This window comes from Euprymna scolopes, chromosome 16, assembly GCF_053919585.1.
Source record: "Euprymna scolopes isolate OS-2025 chromosome 16, ASM5391958v1, whole genome shotgun sequence".
NCBI classification, from domain to species: Eukaryota; Metazoa; Mollusca; class Cephalopoda; order Sepiida; family Sepiolidae; genus Euprymna; species Euprymna scolopes.
This window is the reverse complement of record NC_136497.1, coordinates 26895450-26918100: the sequence shown is the minus strand read 5'-3', so window position 1 is coordinate 26918100 and position 22651 is coordinate 26895450. Positions and strand designations below refer to the sequence as shown.

Sequence of the window (22651 nt, the reverse complement as noted above, 5' to 3'; positions counted from 1 at the left end):
AATAGAGAATTGACTTGATAATAATAAATACGAAATCTACATTTAGTTTTTAATTGCAGGAATTAAATAACTAAGTGTATTTTACGACCGGGCAACGCCGGTCGGCCAGCTAGTAGTTGTATTTTTAACGATAAGGTATTCTAATTATATATCGCTTATTGTCATTTGTTAAATTATGTTAGTTTTTGTATTTGCCAAAATATATTAAATATCTGATGCTTACGTATCGCATAGCTAGTAATGAAATACAATATTATATTGTGTTTGGATTTTTCTTTTTGTTGCTTTCTGTTATAATGATCTTTAAAACATCAATAAACTATGGAAATAAATACCGCGCAGAATACATCTTCTTATGTTAACTGGATGCGTAATCGACTTTGCAATCTAGTAGGTGGAGGTGATCGCTCTAAAATCCCTTACTCACAGATACATTATTACTCTTTCTCTGCTCAATATTGATTTCCCCAGAAATATGCTTAAGTGAACTCTAGTTACTCATTCCTTCTTGTAAGTTATTCACAGCAAGAACTCGCCCACAACCGACAGAACTTTCTCTTATTTCTCCATATGGCTAGCTCTAGTCGGAATTTCCATGATCTGAGTTGCTTTCCAAGAACCTTCCGTCTACGTAACACATTACCGCATGACTACTTCTTTGCAAACTGCAACATGCCCGCCTTTAAATCCAATCTAGAAAAATACTTGTCATAAACCATTCTCATAAGTAATCACAATTTTCAATCCTCTCATAATATTCTTCATCAAGTATCTGATAATTTATTCATCTTGTTACTCCCCCATCATCGAGTGGTTTTGTGGCCATGATAAATGTTGACACGTTAGTAAATAAAACAAATGGAAACAATTTTTGCTTGACTGTCAGTTTTTATTTAAATAATGGGGGAATTGACGCCCAGATAATTAATGTGGGTTTCAGATCCGACCAATAGCCAGAATGGTGAATGACAGATTTTTATTTACTGAAGATATGACTGTCATATAAAAACATTTAGCGGGGATCAACTTATACATGGCGATTGACTCAGCTGTATTTCAAGCCTTTTTGCTCCTAATATCAGCTTCGTGTATGATTTTGTTTCCTTTTAAGCGATCATATTCCCAAGCATTACTCTCTCCTTCGTGTAGGGGATTGGTTTATTGCCCGTCGCCTGGGGCGACCCTCCTGATGGATAGCATTTATTCTAAGGAACTTTTAACTCCTCGCCCATTATTGCCAAGAGCCAAGCAATCTCGAGTCGGGCAACTTTCACAATTGTTATCGCTATCCAGAGTGAACCATATTTAGACGGGTTGGATTCCCGACTAAAAAACAACACAATGTTTAACGTTGCTGCTGTAAAAGGTAGATAAGTAAACTCACATATAGTCGAGTAAACAACTGGTAGCTAGGGTTAGGGTTAGGGTTGGGGTTAGGGTTAGGATTAAAAAGAAGACAAGACAAACGCACGCTCTTATTAACACCGTATTTTTCACAAGGCTTAGTCCCTCCCCCGAGATCCAGCACTTTCTCGCTATGGTATAGACGATGACATTGTTGTAGTGTTACAGTAGTCCGATTTATTGGTCTCTGGTGTAAATCCATGAAGTAAGGAAGGGTCAATATCAGGATCCGCTTTCATCCGGTCATATATACCTTTGTGTTTGTTATAAGCACGGACGTATCGGCGTAAAACTGCTAATCCATTGGATGACATAAGGACTTTTGTTTCGTGCATTTGCAATCGATATTCCTTTATATGTTTTGAGCAAAACTCGTCCCGATATTGTATGCAATCATTGGCCTTTGCTATTCTAGACGCCATTGTAAAAATCTGCCGTCTTGCAATATATCGAATATCTGCGGCCATCGAGATCGACTCCATGCAGACCAAATAATCTTTAGGCACAATCTTTGTGAGAACTGTGCTGACTTCAAGTCACCCTAGCAACAGCGCCAAGGTACAGTAGCTAAATGGTTACCGACACTGACTGGCAACTTAGGCGTGCCAAGTTCGAACCCAGTTCGTTGACCAGTAACACTTTTACGTGTGGATTATGGCGAACTTCACATGGTCCCTCCACAAACATCCTTGAACTAACTAGAAAAATACCGGGGAAATGAATGCCAATAACAATCTTCTGATTTATACGAAATAAATGAACCCCCTGATTTTCATCCTTCTCTTCTTCAACGACACCAGCAGCAGCAGCTGTGAAATAGTTTAGTTTCGACTTACCGTATATCGACCCTTTTTTGGTTACTTAATACCGAATCCAGTAAATTTGGGAAATGTTTCATGTTTCAAATTCTTTATATCGTCAAATATTTATTCATTATGTTTAGTTTGGTTGTTTTGTTTTACAGCATATTACCCCTTTTCGGTTATTTAATGCCGATTCCAGTAATTTTGAAGAAAAGTTTTATACTTCAAGTTTTTTTAAAAAAATATTTTCAGATATTTATTCTTGACTTTGTTGTTTTATAGGAAAAGTGTTGCTTTTTATATGGAGAACAAGAAAAAATAGCATCGATGTTTGGTGCATTTTAGATTAGGAAACCTGTATTTTAAGACAACCTGATGTGGTAACACCAAACAGATGTGAGATGGTATGAATTGTGTAATGATGTGTACAACACAATATGAACGCGGAAAAGACGGGGAGCACAATAATCAGAAGCACATGTGATGTACAAATGTATGTACGTGATGTTGCCAAGCTAATCAAAAACCTTGATTTCAGTAAAGCAACTGGCCTTGACGGTATTCCAATTATAGTACTCAAAAAACTTCAACCAGAACTAGCGCCCATACTTACAAAACTGTTTAAACGTTGTCTTAAGGAGAATTGCTTCCCATCACCCTGGAAAATCTCATCAGTATGCCCTGTATTTAAGAATTCAGGTGATCGCTCATCCCCCTCTCAGTACAGGCAATTAAGTCTCCTGTGCGTCATGAGTAAGTTGCTGGAATCTATGTTAAATACAGAAGTAATCAACCATCTCAACAAAAATAACCTTTTTAGTGACACTCAATATGGTTTCCGTTCTGCTAGATCTACAGCAGATGTGCTTACAGTTATATCTCATAGGATTAGCAAATCTCTCGACGGAGGCAACCTTTCTAGGGCAGTTGCTTTTGACATATCTAAGGCCTTTGATAGGGTATGGCATAAAGGTTTATTTCACAAGATCTCTAGCTATGGTATAGCTAGGAATGTCTTCTCAATTATTAAATCATTTCTTTCTGATAGGTTCATAAAAGTAGTAGTTAAGGGGCAAAAATCAGAAGCTCAGAGTATTAATGCTGGAGTCCCTCAGGGGTCCATCCTGGGCCCAACTCTATTCCTGATCTACATTAATGATCTTCCAGAGCACATCCTTACATCATTTGTAGACATTTATGCTGATGACACTACCATTTATGGTAGCATATCTAAGACAGTAAACGACCAAGTTCTCTCCAATTCTCTCTCCTCTGATCTTGAGCACGTGGTACAATGAGGAAAGGAGTGGCTAGTTACTTTTAATGCATCTAAAACCAAGCTTCTCTCTTTACATCATCAACATTCTGATCCACATCTGGCATCAATTGAAATGAATGGCTCTCGTCTTCAGGAGGCCTCAAGTTTTGACAAGCTTCTGGCTTGACCGTTACTCCTGATCTTAAATGGAACACGTACATGAAATCTGTTTCCAAGGCCGCTGGAAAAATTGTGGGATCTTTCTATCGATCCAGTAAATATCTCACTACTGATGCAATTCTATATTTATATAAGAACCAAGTACGTCCAAGGATGGCATACTGTTGCCACATCTTGGCAGGAGCTGCTAGAAAGGACTTGTCCTGCCTTGATAGAGTTCAAAATAGACTTCGTAGCTTCGTAGGAGATGTCCTTTTCTCTTCCTTGCAACCTCTATCTCACAGAAGAGATGTTGCGAGTTTGTCTCTGATGTATCGTTATTTTCATGGAAGGTGTTCGACTGAGCTTCAGTCTATGGTCCCCCCTCGCCAAACTTTCACAAGAAACACTCGTCTAGCTGAAAACACTATCAATAATCCCCCCACTCTTTATCTGTGCCTAAACCTAAACGTAGATTCCATGAACAAAGCTTCTTTCTTAGAACTGCACGCCTGCGGAATTGTCTTCCGTTTTCCTGCTTTTCGGCTGCCTACAATATGGTTGTCTTCAAGTCTAACGTAAATAAGTTCTTGATGAGCCGTTCCATATAAGTTAACAAATTTACTGAATCTTCATTACTAATGATTACTATATTGTTCAATTTCTACTGTACACTCTTTAACCCTTATCCTCGAGTGGCCTCTTGGCCTTGATAATGTGGTGATGGACGTGTAAAAAAAAATAGAAACAATGAAAACTACGCCAAGGAAATCTGAGAAAGCAAAAGTGAAACTGAAAGTGAGACTGAAGAGAAGGGAAAAGAGAACGACAGAGAGAAGAGAAGATAGAGAGAGAGAGAGTGAAGGAGAGAGAAGGAGAATAGAGAAAGATAGAGGGAAAGATATATATATATATATATATATATATATATATATATATATATATATATAGAGAGAGAGAGAGAGAGAGAGAGAGAGAGAGAGACGATACTAACAACAATGGCAAAACGTATGACTTCTTTGTTCGCTTGTATTCGCCGCTAACGTTACTCAGCTATTTCAATATTTTCACTACATTCGTTTCGTATTTTATTTTTGTTACCACTTTTTATAGTTTATATAAAAATCATCTTTTCTTTCTAAAGAGCTTTTAACTTCTCGCACATTATTGCCAAGAGCGAAGCAATCTCGAGTCGGCCAACTTTCACAATTTCTCTTCTGATCGATAAGCATTTTGGCACTGTTTTCGTTGTACTTTAAGCGACACCCTTATAACGTTTACCGAGTGGGGAGTATACTTGTGGTTGGAAAGCGATCGGGGTTATTGCGTCTACTTTATTCGTTGTGCTTTTCAAGGGAGAAGTACATATTACTTTTCATGTTTTCTTATCTACAGATTATAAAAAGGATTGTCAGATTTGCATAATAAATCAAGTCATTTTAAAATAGAACCTGGACTTATATATATATATATATATATATATATATATATATATATATATATATATATATATATATATATATATATGTGTGTGTGTGTGTGTGTGTGTGTGTGTGTATACGCATGCGTTTTCCTTAAGACGAATATACGTTTATAATATGTATATAATGTATATATTCAATAACACTATTTTATAATTGCAAAAGCTCAATGAAAATGGATTTACATTTTCAGAGCTTATGTAATTTATTAAACAGTAGTAGTTCAGCCCGGCTTTGCTCAGGCTGTATGTACTGTTCATAACTTGCCCTACGTGTGAATACACTTTATGTAAGATTTCAAATGTTTACACCAGAAATTGGCTGAGTAATTTAATAAAGACCGCAGAAGTCAATTTTTTAAAACTCGGACCTCGATTTTGACCCCTTAACATTTATTATTTTGATCTTAAATCAAAATACAAAGTCTTACATATGTCAAAGTTACCTATATCTAAAATTACAAGTGTTTAGACTTAAAATTGGCGAAGTAATTTGGTAGAGTCTGCAAAGTCTGTAAACTTTGACCCTTTGGCAGCCAAATTTTTGCCCACAAACTGATTAAAATGCTTGCCGCATGTCTGTATACCTGTTATGTATAAATTTCAAATGTTTAGACCGTTAATTGGCTGAGTAGTTTGATAGGGACTTCAAAGGTCAAATCTTTTGAACTTTTACACCTTGGTAGCTCAAATTTTCGACCCAAACTGATTAAAAAGCTTACCCGATATCTGAATACTCTTTATGTAAAATTTCAAATGTTTAGACCTGAAATTGGCTGACTAATTTGGTAGAGACCACAGAAGTAAATTTTTAAAAACTTGAACTCTAATTTTGACACCTTAACATTTATTTTTTGAGCTCAAATCAAAATTAAAAAGTTTGACCCATGTACAAGTAATCTACATCTAAAATTTCAAGTGTTTAGGCCACAAAATTGGTGGAGAAGTTTGGTAGAGTTTTCAAAGGTCCCCTTGACAACCAGATTTCTGGCCGAAAACCGATTAAAAACATGTTCCCAAATCTCAATACTCCTTTTGTCAAATCTCGAGTCTGTAGAGCGAAAATTGAGTTATTTGGTAGGGAAATGTACGCACACAGACACACACAGACATTTTCACTTTAATAGATATACTAGCAGTTCCGCCCGGCCTTGCTCGGGCCCTAGATAATGTTCATAACTTTAGGTGCATATGTATATATTAAAAAGTGTGAATATGTACGTTAATGCCTTTCTATATAATAGGCTTTCTTAACTACCATAGAGAGAAATTGGTTGGGACCGCAGACGTCAATATTTTTTAAACTTTGATCTCAATTTTTACCCCTTAACATTTATTGTTTTGAGCCCAAATTAAATTATAAAGTTAGATCCATGCCCAAGTAACCTATATGTAAAATTTTAAGCGTTTAAACCCAAAATTGGCAGAGGAGTTTGGTAGAGTTCTCAAAGTTGAACTTTAACTCCTTAACAGCCAAATTTCTGGCCAAAAACCAATTAGAAAGATTTTCCAAATCTCAGTACGTCTTATGTCAAATCTCGAGACTGTAGACCGTAAATTGACAGAGATATTTTGTAGGGAAGTGAGCACACACACACACACACACACACACACACACACACACACACACACACACACACACACACACAGAGAAATTTTCACTTTTATAGATATATAAATTTCCAAATCGCATTCATATTGTTCAAATTACTGCATCTTACAAGTGTTTTATTGAATGGCATAAACCAAACAAATCATCAGAGGTTGTTCATTGGGTTCATCAAAGAAGGAAATGTACAGTTTATATATATATATATATATATATATATATATATATATATATATATAATTCTACTGCGGGTAAGTTGATAGCGTGGTCTGTAGATTCAACTTCCGCACATGAATTTCTTTTTCTTTTTTTCATTTACTACATGAATTTTATAAGACGTGAAAATTTATGTTTTTTTTTGTTTTATTTGTTTCGCATGACGTAGTTTATAGGTTCAAAACCAGCACATAAATTTCTTAATATTTTTTTTCGTTAGCTGGAAAGAAGTTTAAATAAAATAATTTTATAATTGGTTAATAGAATTTCTTGTGTGCGGGGCGTTTGCTCAATTGGCAGAGTGCTCGCATGCAAGAGGCTCGCGTTTCTTATCCTGAGTTCGGATGTGTCTAAATGATGAGCCCAAATAAGGGCAAAACTTAAGTCTTGGACTTCCGGTTCGTTGATTGCCATGGCTCTTGTGGGCTGCGATGTTGTTTGGCTGTGCAATCTATCATATATAATCTCCCACATTCTGAATATATATATATATATATATATATATATATATATATATATATATATATATATGGAGAAGTACAGTTTATTATCAGTACACCTCGCACATTTCTGCAGATATTAAAGTATATCTCTGCATAGGACAACACTGACAAAATGAGACTTTGACGCTTAACTATCGTCTGTGTAGGTCCTTAAAAAGAAATTTATTTGTTTTACAAAAGGTGAACCTTATACTGTTTTTATCCATTTTTTTAATTGTAAATGTTTTTTTTATTCATAAATTTCTGCATAAAATGTATAAAAAGTTTATCGAGTAACGTTGAAATTTTGATTTTTTAAGAGTTTTTTTTCTTACAGTTCTTACACAGACTTTTTTTTTCGTAATATATGATAAATTACTATAGTGGAACTTATGCACTTATGTTACTGTGCTAAAATAATAACGTTAGTATTTAGAAAGCCATTCTTAACATGAGGAAGGGGGGAGTTTTGTAACTATTTTGTACTTTCACCAAGCAATTTGATTAAAAAATATCGTAAAACTCGAATTTAACGTGAAAATACGATTTAAAAAAATAGCACGGTAACATAAGTACATAAGAACCATTTTTATTAATTAACATCTACGATTTATTTAATGTAAAATAAAATAATGCTGTTCAAATGTTAATATTTTTTATTTAATATATAAATATTTATAATATTATTAATGATTAAACTCTTTAATAAAACAATTATTGTGGACTATTGTTTATAGTACGCAGCCAAATATTTATGTTAACTTTTTATTTAGCTTAGATGAATTTGGAACAGACTTTCTGAATATGGACTTGATATTTGTATAAAAATAGTTTATATTAAAAAATAAGCAACATTAAAAAAACAATTCTAGTTTCATTGTGTTATATATAGTGGGAGATTGTATTTTGTAATATAAGCAAACGTACAAAATAATTCATAACCTATTTTTTCTTGTTCATTTGAAATACAATTTCAATGCAAAAAAAAAAAGAAAGAAAAACTATTAAAAAATAATTTAATTTTGCAGATGATAGAATACATTTATCTATTGTATAGGGAAAAATATAAACCAAGGAGATTAATAAATGCATATATATATTAAATCATTAATTTTTCTAAATCAATATAATATAAATGCAACCATGAAAATCCGATAGCAAAAAAAAAAACAAAAACAAAAAAAACAAAGTTACTTCCATTAACTATTATATCGCCGATGAGCATCCGTATAATTGACACAGAAAATAATGTACACACCAAATGATGACGTTGTCGGTTTCGTGTAAAACATTAGCGTTTCTACACATAACTTTGGAGATGCCTACATATATGTACGTATCCATATATGTGTGTGTATGTATGTATATATGTGCGTTCGTGCGTGTGTTTGTGTGTCGTTTGTCTTACAATAACAAGTTCAGATTTGGCTACTTGTGTCTTCCTCAAAGCCAATGCACCATTCAATGTTTGACTAGTGTATTCGCTTTGGGGAAGTCGCCAAGACTAAACACCAACTTTTTGCTGTAAGCCAAATCACATACAAAGATATATGTACCAGCTCTACTAATTACTGTCTGAATATTGAGCAATATACCAAATTTATTCGCTAATTAGTCTATTTACCAAAAGTATGACTAGATGGATCACGAATTGAGCTCGGTTTAAATTTTTGGAATAAAAGTAAAGTGAGTTTATAAAAATAGCTTTATTAACTGAAGTATAAAAAGACAAAATCTTATATTAATCACTTTCTACTCCCTATAGGGAGAAAAAAGTAACTAATTTAAGATTTTGTTCCCTCCTTTTCTTGTTTTTACTACATATGGAGATATTTCTGTTCGTTTATAATGAACTTTCCAACGGAGATTTGTAATGAGTTTTATTCCTTTTGATTGTTTATAACAAGAGCGGAAAAGAAAGGGAGAGAGAAACGAAAGCGAGGATAATAGACACTATATAAAAGTATATCTGAACAATTAACAAACACTAAGAATTCCTCTTAGACTGGTGCAATTCTTATTTTTGGTATACTCAGAATAATCCCGTTGATTTATGGACAGGAAGTTTTACAGAATTACTTCCCTTGTTTTAATCAAAACAATTCGTTCTTGCCAAATAAAATCCAATTATTTTCAATTAAAACAAATTAAGTACAAAACTACTGGTATATAATCGTTTAAATAACATGTGAATGCCGATTTTAGTGAAAAAATAACATTAATAATCTCAGAGATAATTAAATACTATGGTTTTATTATAGATATAAGCAAACAATATGAAGCATTGTTTGTTATAGCAAGTTCGTATATATTTATTTAGTGCTTAGAACAATCGCAGTAGGCTTTTTTAAGCTGTAGCTGTTCTCTTGCTGTCGTTGGCACTCAGTCGGCGCTTTGCGCTTCTGAGCGGAATTATAATCAAAAGATTCCGAGACGCATTTTTGTTAACCCGCGGCAGCTGTAGCTCATTTAGCACGGCGCCCGAAATAAAATAAAAAAAAAGCTACCTTTATTAAGTTATTTCTGTTAATCTTTTCACAAATCAAGCTTATATATTTATTTTAATTTAAAAAGTTTAACAAAACAAAATTAGGCACAACATGCAGTAATAAAGGGTGACAATGGCGGATTAATTTCGAATTAGGTAAAATTTCAGAATCAAAATGAATTTTTGCTTGATCCCGATTGAGATCGACCTACTTGTTTTCGGCCCTCATGAAGCCGGAAAACAGTGGGCGGTCTACCATTTAGAGAGGATCTTACTAACAATTTTTGTTTAGTTTTTCGACATTTTCCCCCACCCACGCTAATTAAATATTAATAAAACGACTTTTATAGAATACCACACACACACACACACACACACACACATGTAGTGAATAAATGACAAGAAGTTTAATGTAATTACAGAGCAATATAATGAATGAATGACAAAAACTATATTCCAAAATTCATGATGTTGATCATCTTATTAAATAACAAGATGGTCAACATCATGCATTTTGGAATATAGTTTTTTGTCATTCATTCATTATATTGCTCTGTAATTACATTAAACTTCTTAAATAAGGATTGGTATATATTATAAGAACATATATTTCTAAAAACAAACAAACAAAAAACGATTTAATTAAGTAGGACGACCTCTGGTGTGTTTGCGGTATTACAGTGAATGAGAACCCTTGCTAGGATTAGCATAGATCAACCAGACCAACCAAACCAACCAAAGGTACAGTGACGAGGGTGACCATAGATTTCCCCTCCTCCCCAATTTTGATAGGCTTAGTGCCTAATATTATTTCGTATTATTTAGATTATTTGGACTACTGTTCTAATTTTAAGTCTTATTTTCACAACGTTTCGGTCGATGTAACCTTCGACTTTCTTCAGGTGTATCTTGGTGTCTTCTTGTGAATCTTTCTGTCGAACCCAGGAATCGGCAAGGAATTTCGAATGATACCTTTTATTTAAACTACGGTGTAGCATTCTATCAGCCGGAATCGAGCGGAAGTCCTATGTAATTCCCAATTGTATTCTGGGTATCACCAGTATTGAGGATTGAACCTGCGACCCTCCAGAAAAGTATCACTTACAACTGAATTTTATCAATTATCAGTACGGGCGATGCTCAAAATACAATTACGAATTACTAAGTTCTACCCAGTCATGGCAGACGAAATGAGAGCATGCTATCCTTGTGGATTAAATAATAGAGTTCCGTGCAAAATTCCGTGCAGACAGATTTTCGAATTCGATAAGATAGACCTGAAGAAGGTCGGAGATTACATCGGCTAAAGCGTTGTAAGAATAACGCTTAAGATCAGAACAGTAGTCTGAATAATGTCAATACAGTAGAACCCCGGGGTACGGCATTAAAAATTAGTAACAAATTACAGTACTGTATATAATGCACGTGAATATAATCAAATAACGTTATAAATAACACTGCAAGGCGGGGCAAACACCGTCATCAGGAGTCGGAAAAACATCATATTCCACATCGTAACCTGAAAAAAAATATCCTAAGGTCACCGTATCCCGGGGTCCTACTTTAATACAAAACTTTATTTTATTGACGGTTTATGTATTAGTCTGAATAGGAAAGTTTCTGGTTGGAATAGTTCATTGTGTAAAGAAAGGGGTGTCAGTACTTTCGCCACAAGAACAAATTAATGGAAAAATACGAAATATATAACTTATTTATTAACTGTACATTTTTACTTATAATCAGGTGTCAGAAAGAAATAATTCTTTCGAAAAATAAAATAAAATAATAATAATAACTTGAATGCTTACTAAAAGCATTTCTATGTTTACCACAGCAATATTGGATAAAAGTACGTTTCCATTTTATATTTATTAAGCATGAAACAAACAAAAAAATAAATAAAATAAAACAAAACTTAGATCAATTGACCTGAATTTTTATTGACGCAATTTTCATTTTTAATCTTAAAAGAATAAAAAAAAATCTAATAACCTTTTCTTATTTTATTATATTGTGACGGTTGTCCAGTGGTTAAAGAGTCGGGCTGACAAGCTGGGTGTTCCATGTTCAAGTCCAGTTCGTTCTACTAAAATCATTTTCACTTAAGATGCTGGTAACTTCTCGTGGCGCTTTCCGTAACTACCTGCTGTTTTTCTAGAAAGAATTCTGACCAGGAAAATATCGGGGAAACCAATGCTAAGAATGTAAAATCTTTGGATTCAAATAATATGATGATAACTGCTTTTTTCACTGTTATACTCTGCAGTAACATGGACTTGCTTAGATCATATTTCTATCTTTTTCTGTCCTCGGTTAGTGAAGAGAAATCCTTCATGACTGAGACAATTTTTATTTTTGTTCCTATCCAGAGTGCCCCTTTTTGGGGAGCCGACCTTGTATCTAACTCTGTTCTCGTGGGGAGGCAAGTAAATAGGAACATTGGAACTAGTCTCATATACACCCGGTAGTCCCAATCACCTTCAATTTTGTTTAGTTATAGGAGAGAAACGAGAGAATTTTAGTAATCTTTAAAACGTTATATACTCCTTATTTTATATTTTTGTATTCTTTTTTTTTTCGCGAAACACCGCATTTAAAGACATTAATTTTGATAAAATAAATATTTGGAAAACTCCACACAATATCTTTATTGATACAAAAATATTAACGACATTAACACAATTTTGTCGCCACTCCTCGTGTTCCTGCCCGTATGTCTGTGTGTTTATCGCCTGTACGTAACTTAAGATAACTATGTTTTATTTTATTTCGTATCTATAGAATAGTTATTGAAATAAAGAATGAAATAGCGTACAATTATCGCTTTTAAAACTTCTATAAAAATTAATAATTGAATTAATGAATCAAATCGACCAGAATACATATTTGTTTCGTCATAAAAAAGTCGGGCATTTCAATTTTTCTGATTTTCTTCCCGGATTCATGTTAATTTGAAAAGAAATTTTATTCATGTACAAGCGAAATGACCAGAGTGCTCAATTACGTATGTAAGGACACACACACACACGCGCGCGCGCGTGCGCGCGTACACACACACACATATATATTATTTCAAGTAACTTAGTACATTAGGTCGATCGACCATCAATAACAGCGGTTTCACGGAAACACTGTAAATCTATTCATTGGGGCTAAATATATCAACTTCTTCAGTTACTAAATGTCGATGATCGATACCTCCGTTCAGTCTTGAAAGACAAAGGATGCCCCCTGTAGGGGCAACTGTGCGTGTAATTGTGAGGCAAGGGTTGCGCAATTTCCAGCCATACCTCTCTTGAATCGGCACTACTTGTTAGTAGAAGTCCAGGAGGACTGAAAACAATGCTCAGATAAGCGGAGAGCACATACAGCTCATGGAAGTCTCAAATGGTCACCCATTTAGCACAGGTTCAACGTTGCTTAACTTTAGTGATACAATTGGAACTAGTGTGTCAACGTGATTATGCCGTACATGTTACAAAATAACGAGCTGGTTAAACAACATATACATACACATATACATATACATACACATACATACACATATACATACACATATATAAATTTGGGTACATGCACATTCATCTACATAGCTATAAAAAGAAGAATATGTGTGTGAGGACACTTCTCAACCTATATACTTAACGAATTTTTAGCTACAGATCCAAAATTTGGTATATAGGGTAGTCAGACACATCAATCGGAAAAAGGGATGCTAAGGAGTCAAAACTGAAAAATTAGTGCGCGGGGGTGATCGGATTTTTTCTGTTTGCTGTTTCACGAATGCACATGCATGAACCGTTTACATGACAGATTACTTATGTTAATTATGTTAGGTTTGCAAACACTTTTTATTAAAAAATTGTGTCAAGCTTGCCTAATGGTTATCGTATTCGACTCGCTGTCTTTAGGTTTTTAGTTTTAATCTCAGCTCGAGTATTTTTTACTTACAAGAAGTGAACTGTTTAGAAAAAAACAGAATACTCGCATACACATGTCTCAGTTTTTTCTGTTTTTTTTATTCTTCATTTTTTAAGGGAATTTAACGTTACGTTTAATACCTACGGTAGGTCTGTTTATAATACATAAGAATTCTGCATTAATTAAAATATCATATTTATTCGCATTTTACAACCGGATAAAGCCGGGCAGTCTGCTAGTCCTGTATATAATATTTTGATTACAGAAATATCCCTTTCGGCCATTTTACCCTAAGTTTGCAATAACAGATGCCACATACAAATATATTATGTCTAAACTATTATGCACCATCTTATGTAACTTTAGAACGCCGTTTTATACACATTTATTTGTTATAATAAAAATCATACATTACATACTAGGAGAAACATCATCGCGATCGCCAATATCTTTAAAGGAAGTACTTCCTATTTTTCGCTCTAAATCTAAAGTCCTCCCACCGCCTCTAGTCAAGACCTGGAAGATATATACATATTATAAGTATATTGCTCTGACACCCCTCTTAACTGGATAATCATACAATTAATTTTCCACTTCTCGATTTAACAAATAATAATTTCTCCCTACTAACATTCCAGCTATTCTCATTGGCTGAGAAGATAATAATATATTATTCCAGTATAAACATTTTCTTTAAAAAAACGAACACGTCAGACCTTTACAAATATGGTCCACTCTCTACAGGAAACAATAGTTTTATGAATATTAAACCAAATACAAAATTATTAAACGTTCATAATCATAAAGTCACGTACTTAGAACCTTACATTTACATAAAAAAAAATCCGTGAAACAAAATGCACATAATTTACATACATTATGCTTTTTTTGCTTACGATTATACTGAGGAAACCCACAACGGTGCTATTTTATTTGTTTGTTTTTTTTTTTTTTGTTTCACTTTGTTTTATAATGGGCCGTCTCCTTCATACGTTCTTCTTTATTTACATTTTTGTTTGATACCTATGCGCACATAATCTACGCACATATACCGCCCCCCCAAAAAAAACAAAACAACCCTGAAACTTTACACTTTTATTTACGGCTACTATTGTTTACTTTGCGTTTCCAGCATTAGCAGCTTGGAATTCATTTAACGACCCAATATCGTATGCATGTGTTTTATTATAAACAAATTAGAGACATACTTTCATTTAACATAACGACATATTTTTCCTTTTGTTGTTTAGTTTTTGTGCCTCGAGATCCTGGCAGCGATTATCAAGGTTAAATATGAAGCAAATATTCTGACAATACTCACAGAATGGGGTGTCTATTTCAAGAACCGTTCTTAATATGGGAATGTTGCAGGTGCCAGAGGAAGTGGGGGTGTTTGTTCCGAAAGCCGTTCTTAACATGAGGAGTTTGGGGGTTGGGCAACAACAACAACAACAACAATAAAAACAACAACAGCAACCGCATTTTATTGTTTTTACCAGGTGAGGGGGACTGTTGAATCATAGACCGATTTTTTTAAAGATAAATCTTTATTTTAGATCCACCAACACACTCACTTTAAAATGATGAAGTTTCCCACGATGCTGATTCAGAAACTCTCATTTATATTTGGCGGATGCAAATAATTTTGAACAAATCTATTTATACCCGACCGACACTGTCACCCCCAAATTTGTTTGGTGGTTCATAGTATTTGCGCGTGGGAATTCTGACAGCGATTATCAGGGTTAGATTTGTGGCAAATATCTGGGCAGTCACTCCACTACAAAAATGGGGTGTCTATTCCGAAAGCCGTTCCTAACATGGGGATAAAGCCATTCTTAGCATGCGGAGGTTGGAGTGTCTATTTCGAAAGCAATTCTTAACATCAAGAGGTTGGTGTTGGGCAACAACAACAACAACAACAACAACAACAACAACAACAACAACAACAACAACAACAACCGTACTTTAATTTTTCTACGAAAAGTGAGGGCATGCTTCCACCGGACAACGCCGGTTTACGGGCCCTGTTAGCACACACACACACACACACACACACACACACACACACACACACACACATATATATATGTTAGTATATATATTAGCATATATATATTAGTATATATATATATTAGTATACATATATACTAACATAGTATATATATATATATATATATATATATATATATATATATATATATATATATATATTAATATAGTGGTAAAAGTTTGTTTAAATAGATATTTGGCGAGATAATTTACGGGCGCCGCTCCCGTGGGTCGATCGGTAGAATTGCTGACTGTCAACGCGATGGTTCTAGGTTCAATCCTCGGCTTGGGAGAGGTACTAGTCTAGCGGCACTGATGAGTTGTGATACAACGAAACAGGACTGTATGTCGATGACTAAAATATTTATATATATATATATATATATATATATATATGTATATATATATAACTTTAAGGAGCTGTCTATTTATCTATATATATATAGTGAAAAGAAAGATAAATACAAAAAATAAAGAGTGATTACACGACACTATGACTGCTAAGTATGCATAACGCCAAGAAACATTCTCCCAGTCTTTATAGGAGTTCATTGTTTTTATTAAGGTGGGCATCACAACAATAAGCGTAGATGCGTGTGCTTATGCATGCAAAAATTGACAAAACCAAACATTATATTAACGAAGTTCAAAGAAGTGAACATAGCAGATCAATCGTATAAGACGAGATGAATTTATCGATGAAATGAGTCTGTGTGTTCCTCCTTTTAACAAATGGAATATTATCAACGTGTCAATAAATTAAGCACCATAAAATACACTCTGTTGTACGATTTTATAATAACTTGACAGATAAATATAAATAATAGCCATCTTGAAATTTTATGATTAGGACGACATTTATATACGATGTAAATGCTCTTCCAAGATGGCGGCTAGCTACAATTGTTGCATTGAAGCCCAATTATGGCTGAAAACATGCGAACTCCATCAAACGGTTATGCAGGATATTTTCTCTTTTAATATCATTTTTTTAAAGTTCAACTACCCCCTCTGACCTTCTTTCATCGCTCCATCTCTCTTCATTATTCTTCCACTCTCCTCATCTTCTCTACATCGCCCCATCTCCTCTCTCGCTCTCCATATCCTCTCCTCTCTACCCATGTTTCCTACCCTTTCCCACTCTCTTTCCTTCTCCTCACCCATCTTTCCACATTCTCACTCACGCTTTATAGCGCCCTCCAATCTCAGCTCAATACTGTTGCTCCATCTCGCCTCTCTCCCTCAATTTCTCATCCCCCTCTTTCTGTTACTCTATGTCTCTCCCCGTTATTTTTTCAGAGTATTTACAACGCAACAACAACAACAACAACAACAACAACAACAACAACAACAACAACAACAACAACATAATAATAATAATAATAATAATAATAATAATAATAATGATAATAATAATAATAATTTACAACATCAAACAAACTACTTGAAAAGTTTCATTCTTTCCGAAGCCATTTTGACCTTGGAATGGGTTATAATGATTAAAATTGCTTAACATTCGAGTTGTGGAATTCCCATTAATGAGTTATCTGTCCAGAATACAAATAATAAACCAAAGAAAATAAACAAATTTTGATCTTTCTTTTCAAGAAATTCACTCTGCCTCCGATCGAAGATTTACAATATAACGCAGCGAATAATCACTTATATCATTCAATCATTTTGAATAAAAAGAAATGCTACAATAATCAATGAATAAATCATTTAATTTTTAATTTTTAAAAATTGTGTTGTTTTTTTTTTAAATTTTTTTTACATTTTCACCCCAAACAAGGCACATTGCCACTTTGGTGTAGGGGGCTACTATCAGGGGTAACATCTACTGGGGTACTATGTTGGGATTTGGGCAGCAAGATGTCTGTTCACCTTACACTTGAACTTCTGCAAGTCAGTACAGTTGGGGAAGCAGGGACCTGGTATGGAATTCCAAAGTCTAGCGATTCTGGGGAAAAAACTACTGGACTAAAAAAGATCTTTTACATCTAGGGATCTCTAATGTGTGGGGGTGAGATTTAGCTGCCTGTCGGGTTTGTCGTGGGTGTTTACGTCGTGGGGGCACAAATGCTTGCAGTTCGTCAGAGCATTCTCCATTAAAATACTTGCAGAACAGGAAGAGGAATGCAACATTTCGTCGATGGGACAGAGGCTGAAGCTTAGATGCCAGTTCAGGGCCTATCAGATTGGCGACTCTCTAGGAGCGAGAGACTAGTAGCAGATGCACCAGCCCAAATATGATAGCAATACTCTATACATGGGCGAATAGTGGCCTTATAGAGGTAGAGAATACTTTCGGGTGTTAGTAATTTTCTAGCACGGTAGAGAGAGCCTACCTTCTTTGCAGCGGCCACGGCAATGCTGTCAATTTAATTGTTCCAACTCATGTTTCCTGTGAACGTTAGGCCAAACAGTTTGAAAGATGTACTCTCAGATAAAGTGTCGTTAGCCATTGCTATTGGTGGTAGAGAAGGTTTCTTGTAATTATTGAAGGAAACAAGTTTAGTCTTGGCGGCATTGAACGTACCATCCATTTTTGTCCCCATTCCACTACAGATTGGAGATCATCCTCTAGTGTTTCTGCCATTTCTTTAGATATGTTTTCATTTGTTTTCCTGTCGTGCCTGTTATAGAGTGTGGTGTCATCAGCATATATACCCATCTCAGAGGCAATTTTGTCGGGGAGGTCATTTATGAATATTAGAAACAACAGAGGTCCAAGGGTAGACCATTGAGGCACTCTCACATTTATATCATATTGTTTAAATGTACGACAGTCGAGGACAACCTGGATTTTTCTCTTATCTAAGAAGGATTTAATTATGTTTAGTATTCTACCAGTGATACCGTATGATCTAATTTTCCTGAGGTGACACTCATGCCATACCCTATCAAAAGCCTTAGATATATCTAGAGCTACCGCTCTACCCTCCCCGGCTTTGTCCAGTAAGTGGTATATACGTTCAGAGATTACAGTTAGGATGTCTGCTGTGGAACGGGCTTGTCTAAATCCATATTGTTGGTCAGTTGTTTATGTAAGTGTCGTGCAGATCGGCAATCGAAATTGGTAATTGAAAAACGCTTAACATCCGGGTAATATAGCAGTTGTGCTAGGAAGACCATATGACAGTGAACGCCGGACTCTTACCTAACCATCCTTTCACCTGCCAGCAGCACAATGACAGATCCCTGATCAGATGAATCTAAAATGTGAAATTTGACAAAACCAAACAAAGTAAGTAGGAGGATTTGTCAAACATAAGCTTGTTTTAAAGATTAATTAGTTACGTTGGCGTGGTCACGTAAAGCGTTCATGCTCAGTGATAAACTATTGCAGAAGCATGGATGTCTTGAATTGCAGGAAGATTGACAAGGAAGAGGAAACCTTGGAAGCAAGTTATTAGACAAGACCGCACTGAATACGATTTGGAGATGGTTCACCAGTTGGGCCGTATTGACTGGAGAGTGCGCTTGCGAAATAAAGAAAAACAGCGAAAATTTTGAAAAATGTTGAATGAAAGTTTTTTTTTTCCAGATTCAAAATGCATTGAAAATCATTACAAGTCTTGTAAGCGATAACTATCCAATAACTTTATAAATAAACATTAAAAAATTTATCTTAATAACAAAAATTGTTATAATATTCATGTAGAATTATTTTTTCTTTTACTAAAAAATAAATGTCGGCATTTTACTTTTTTTTTTTTTTTTAATTTTCACTTTTTTAGATTTTGTTTGGAAAGGGCGAGAACAAAGGAATATCGCATTTTATTTCACAATTTCGTTTGAAGGCAACTTTTTGATATTTTCTTATTAACGAACCCACAACAACCGTTTGTTATTATTCAAATTAGAATGACTTTGATGGATTCTCTCTGATTTATATAAGGTACTTATTTTTTTGTATCGGTTGACAATATTATACATATCTATTGAATATTATACATAAATATTTTGGTAGTGAAAGTGAGGGATCATTTTCACATTCAGATTTACCGTAAAATGATCACCCTACTCACAGACATAAATACAAATATTACAATTTACAATTGATACTTCTTCTTCTTCTTCTTTTTCTTCTTCTCTCTAGCTTTTATACAATTTATATATCTCCTTTCCCTTTGACCTCTTTTTATTAGTCACGAAACGACATCAAAGAATAGAAATGTTTTTAAACTGATACTATAAATGTTATATTTCGGCGTTTCTCTAATACGATTGAACATGTAATGACTTTTGTTTTGATGTTTTTTACTAACTAAAACATATTTTGATAACCATATGTTGTTTGAGATTAAATGCAAGATAGGTGGGAATCACTTTCGTACATAAATTTAACATGAAATGAATAACAGTTTCTTGTTCAGTTAGCGGTGAATCGAAACGTATCGTTGAAACGTTTCTCAATTTTGGGACAAGAAAATTGGGGTGGTGGCATTTCTTTTATTCATCCAAATTAATTATCTTCTGTTATAAATATAAATGTGGGGATTTTATTTTGTAAACTTAAAAAATAATACTTTTTAAATTCTGAAATTAGCTACCACTTGACACAAAAATAAATGACCATGATGGAAAAGACCCGTTTTTGACTAAGTAAAAGTGATGATAACGAATGTCGCCGAACAATCTGCACAATACGACACCTCAGCAAATTTAGTAATGCTATCCAATTTAGGAAATATCTGATTATTGTAAAAATAAATTATTGCATCAGGGATCTATATTTTTAGAACGTTAGAAAGATCCAACTATTCTATCAATAACTTTTTTTTACTTGGGAATCGATACTTATCAAGGCCCGAAGGCCACTCGAAGATAAGGGTTAATTAATGCAAGGTGGTAGTGTAGTAGTTGTTAATGATGTAAATTGAGTAGACTTTAATCATTTATGGAAATGGTTCAACAAGAATCTTTTTTGAAGGCTACCATGTTGTATTCAACCAGGAAGCAGGCAAGCGGGACAGTGTTCCACAGGCGGGCAATTCTGGGAAAGAAGTTTTGTTAATGGAATCTGCGTTTATATTTAGGAACAGATAGAGAGCAGGAGAAATCGTACATAGTGGTCGAGTGTTTTTGTGCAAAATTTGGTAACTTTAGAAATAAGGTGATTATTGTCCTTTAATTTGAGATTTGGTATGAAATTCAATCCTCGAGCTATTCATTTTAAGTGGAGAGGATAAGGCTCTGATGATAAGCAGTGGATGGAGTGGAGATTAGTTTTAAAAGTCTGAAAAATACAAAAATTACAAGCCATTCCCCCTTATGGCATCACATGCTCTAGATTAGAAGTGAGAAAATTAGATTTTGATCACCGGTGATCATCGAAGTATTGCCATAGACATATGCATTATATATTAAAAATGGCCAATTTTGCATATCAAGATCTATTGTTAAAATTAGGGGCATATTGTAGATTAACACCATCCACTATTAATGGAGAATGCTCTATTAAGGCCATAGTCATTTGGGACAACGGCATCAATAATGAGCGCAGTTTTTTTTCAGGCTTTTTTTACCATATCACAATGTCTGGCTTGATGGCCTTGTCTTTTATAAATCTGCTCGCCTGTACATCTTTATCATAGAACACGATCACCTTTCCAATTGATGTGGTGGTTCATGTTCCCATACGCTTGACGATCTGTCGAGCTGCATCTCTCCACAGATCTTCTAATGGAGGTATTTACATACTTTGTTCGACGAAAATCTTGGTACATCAATGCGATATTTTGCCGGAAATCTTCGAGTGTCTGAAGGAACGATAAGGGATTTTGTTCATCAAGATCACGGATACAAATCATACGTTCTTAGAGGAGGTCACTTCATGTCAAGAAAACTCAAGGGAATCGTTAAATGCGTACAAAATGACTCTTCAAAAAAAAAAAAAAAATTACACACCCAGAAGTACAGAAGGGTTTATTATTTTTAACTGGAATTCGTTGAGATGAATATTATTTGTTAATTTTATTTATTGCGACTATTATCCTCATCTTTTCTGATGAGGATAATAGTCCGCAATAAATAAAATTAATAAATAATACTCATCTCAATAAATTCCAGTTAAAAATAATATATACAATTCGGTACAGACCCGACAATGGAAGATCAGATAATAAAATACGAGGGGCGTGAAATAAGTAATGCTCCTGACCCACTTCCCATAGCAGTAGAGCAACGAAACTTGGCACAGTTATTAGTCTTTCTCTACATAGGAACCACCCAGAGTTATGCATTTCTCCCGTCGTTTGATGCAGCTCTGGAGACCGTTTTTGTAGAACACCCAAGGTTGGTCCTCCAACCACGACGTGACTTCAGAAATCAAGGCTACATCACCCGGAAAATGCTTTCCTTTCAAAAACAACTTCATGGCTGGGAAGAGGTGAATGAGGGTCCAAGGTCAGGAGAGTAGGGAGGATGAGGAACGATTTCATAACCAAACGCCCGTGCTTCTGATCTGGCGACATGTGAGTTGTGAACCGGAGCGTTGTCCTGCAGGAGGAGGATACCTTTGCTGATCTTGCCCCGCCTCTTGATTTTGATAGCTCCCCTTTATTTCCTCCAAAGTGAAGCATAATAGACTCCTGTAATTGTAGTACCCTTTGCCAGAAAATCTGTAATCACTACTCCGTCCTGGTCCCAGAAGACTGTGAACATGACCTTGCCAGCGGAGGGCTGCACCCTAGCCTTCTTTGAAGGTGGTGAGTCCAAGTGCTTCCACTGCATTAACTGGGCTTTGGTCTCTGGATCATAGTGATGGACCCAGG

The 22651-nt window shown here is 34.8% G+C and overlaps 1 non-coding gene across 1 annotated transcript; it reads left to right on the top strand.

Annotated features, from left to right (window-relative positions):
- Window positions 1-9766: 9766 nt before the first annotated feature.
- LOC145296564 (U11 spliceosomal RNA) lies at window positions 9767-9896 on the top strand. The gene has a single exon (XR_013870003.1). It is a non-coding gene; the product is annotated as a U11 spliceosomal RNA (small nuclear RNA).
- Window positions 9897-22651: the final 12755 nt, after the last annotated feature.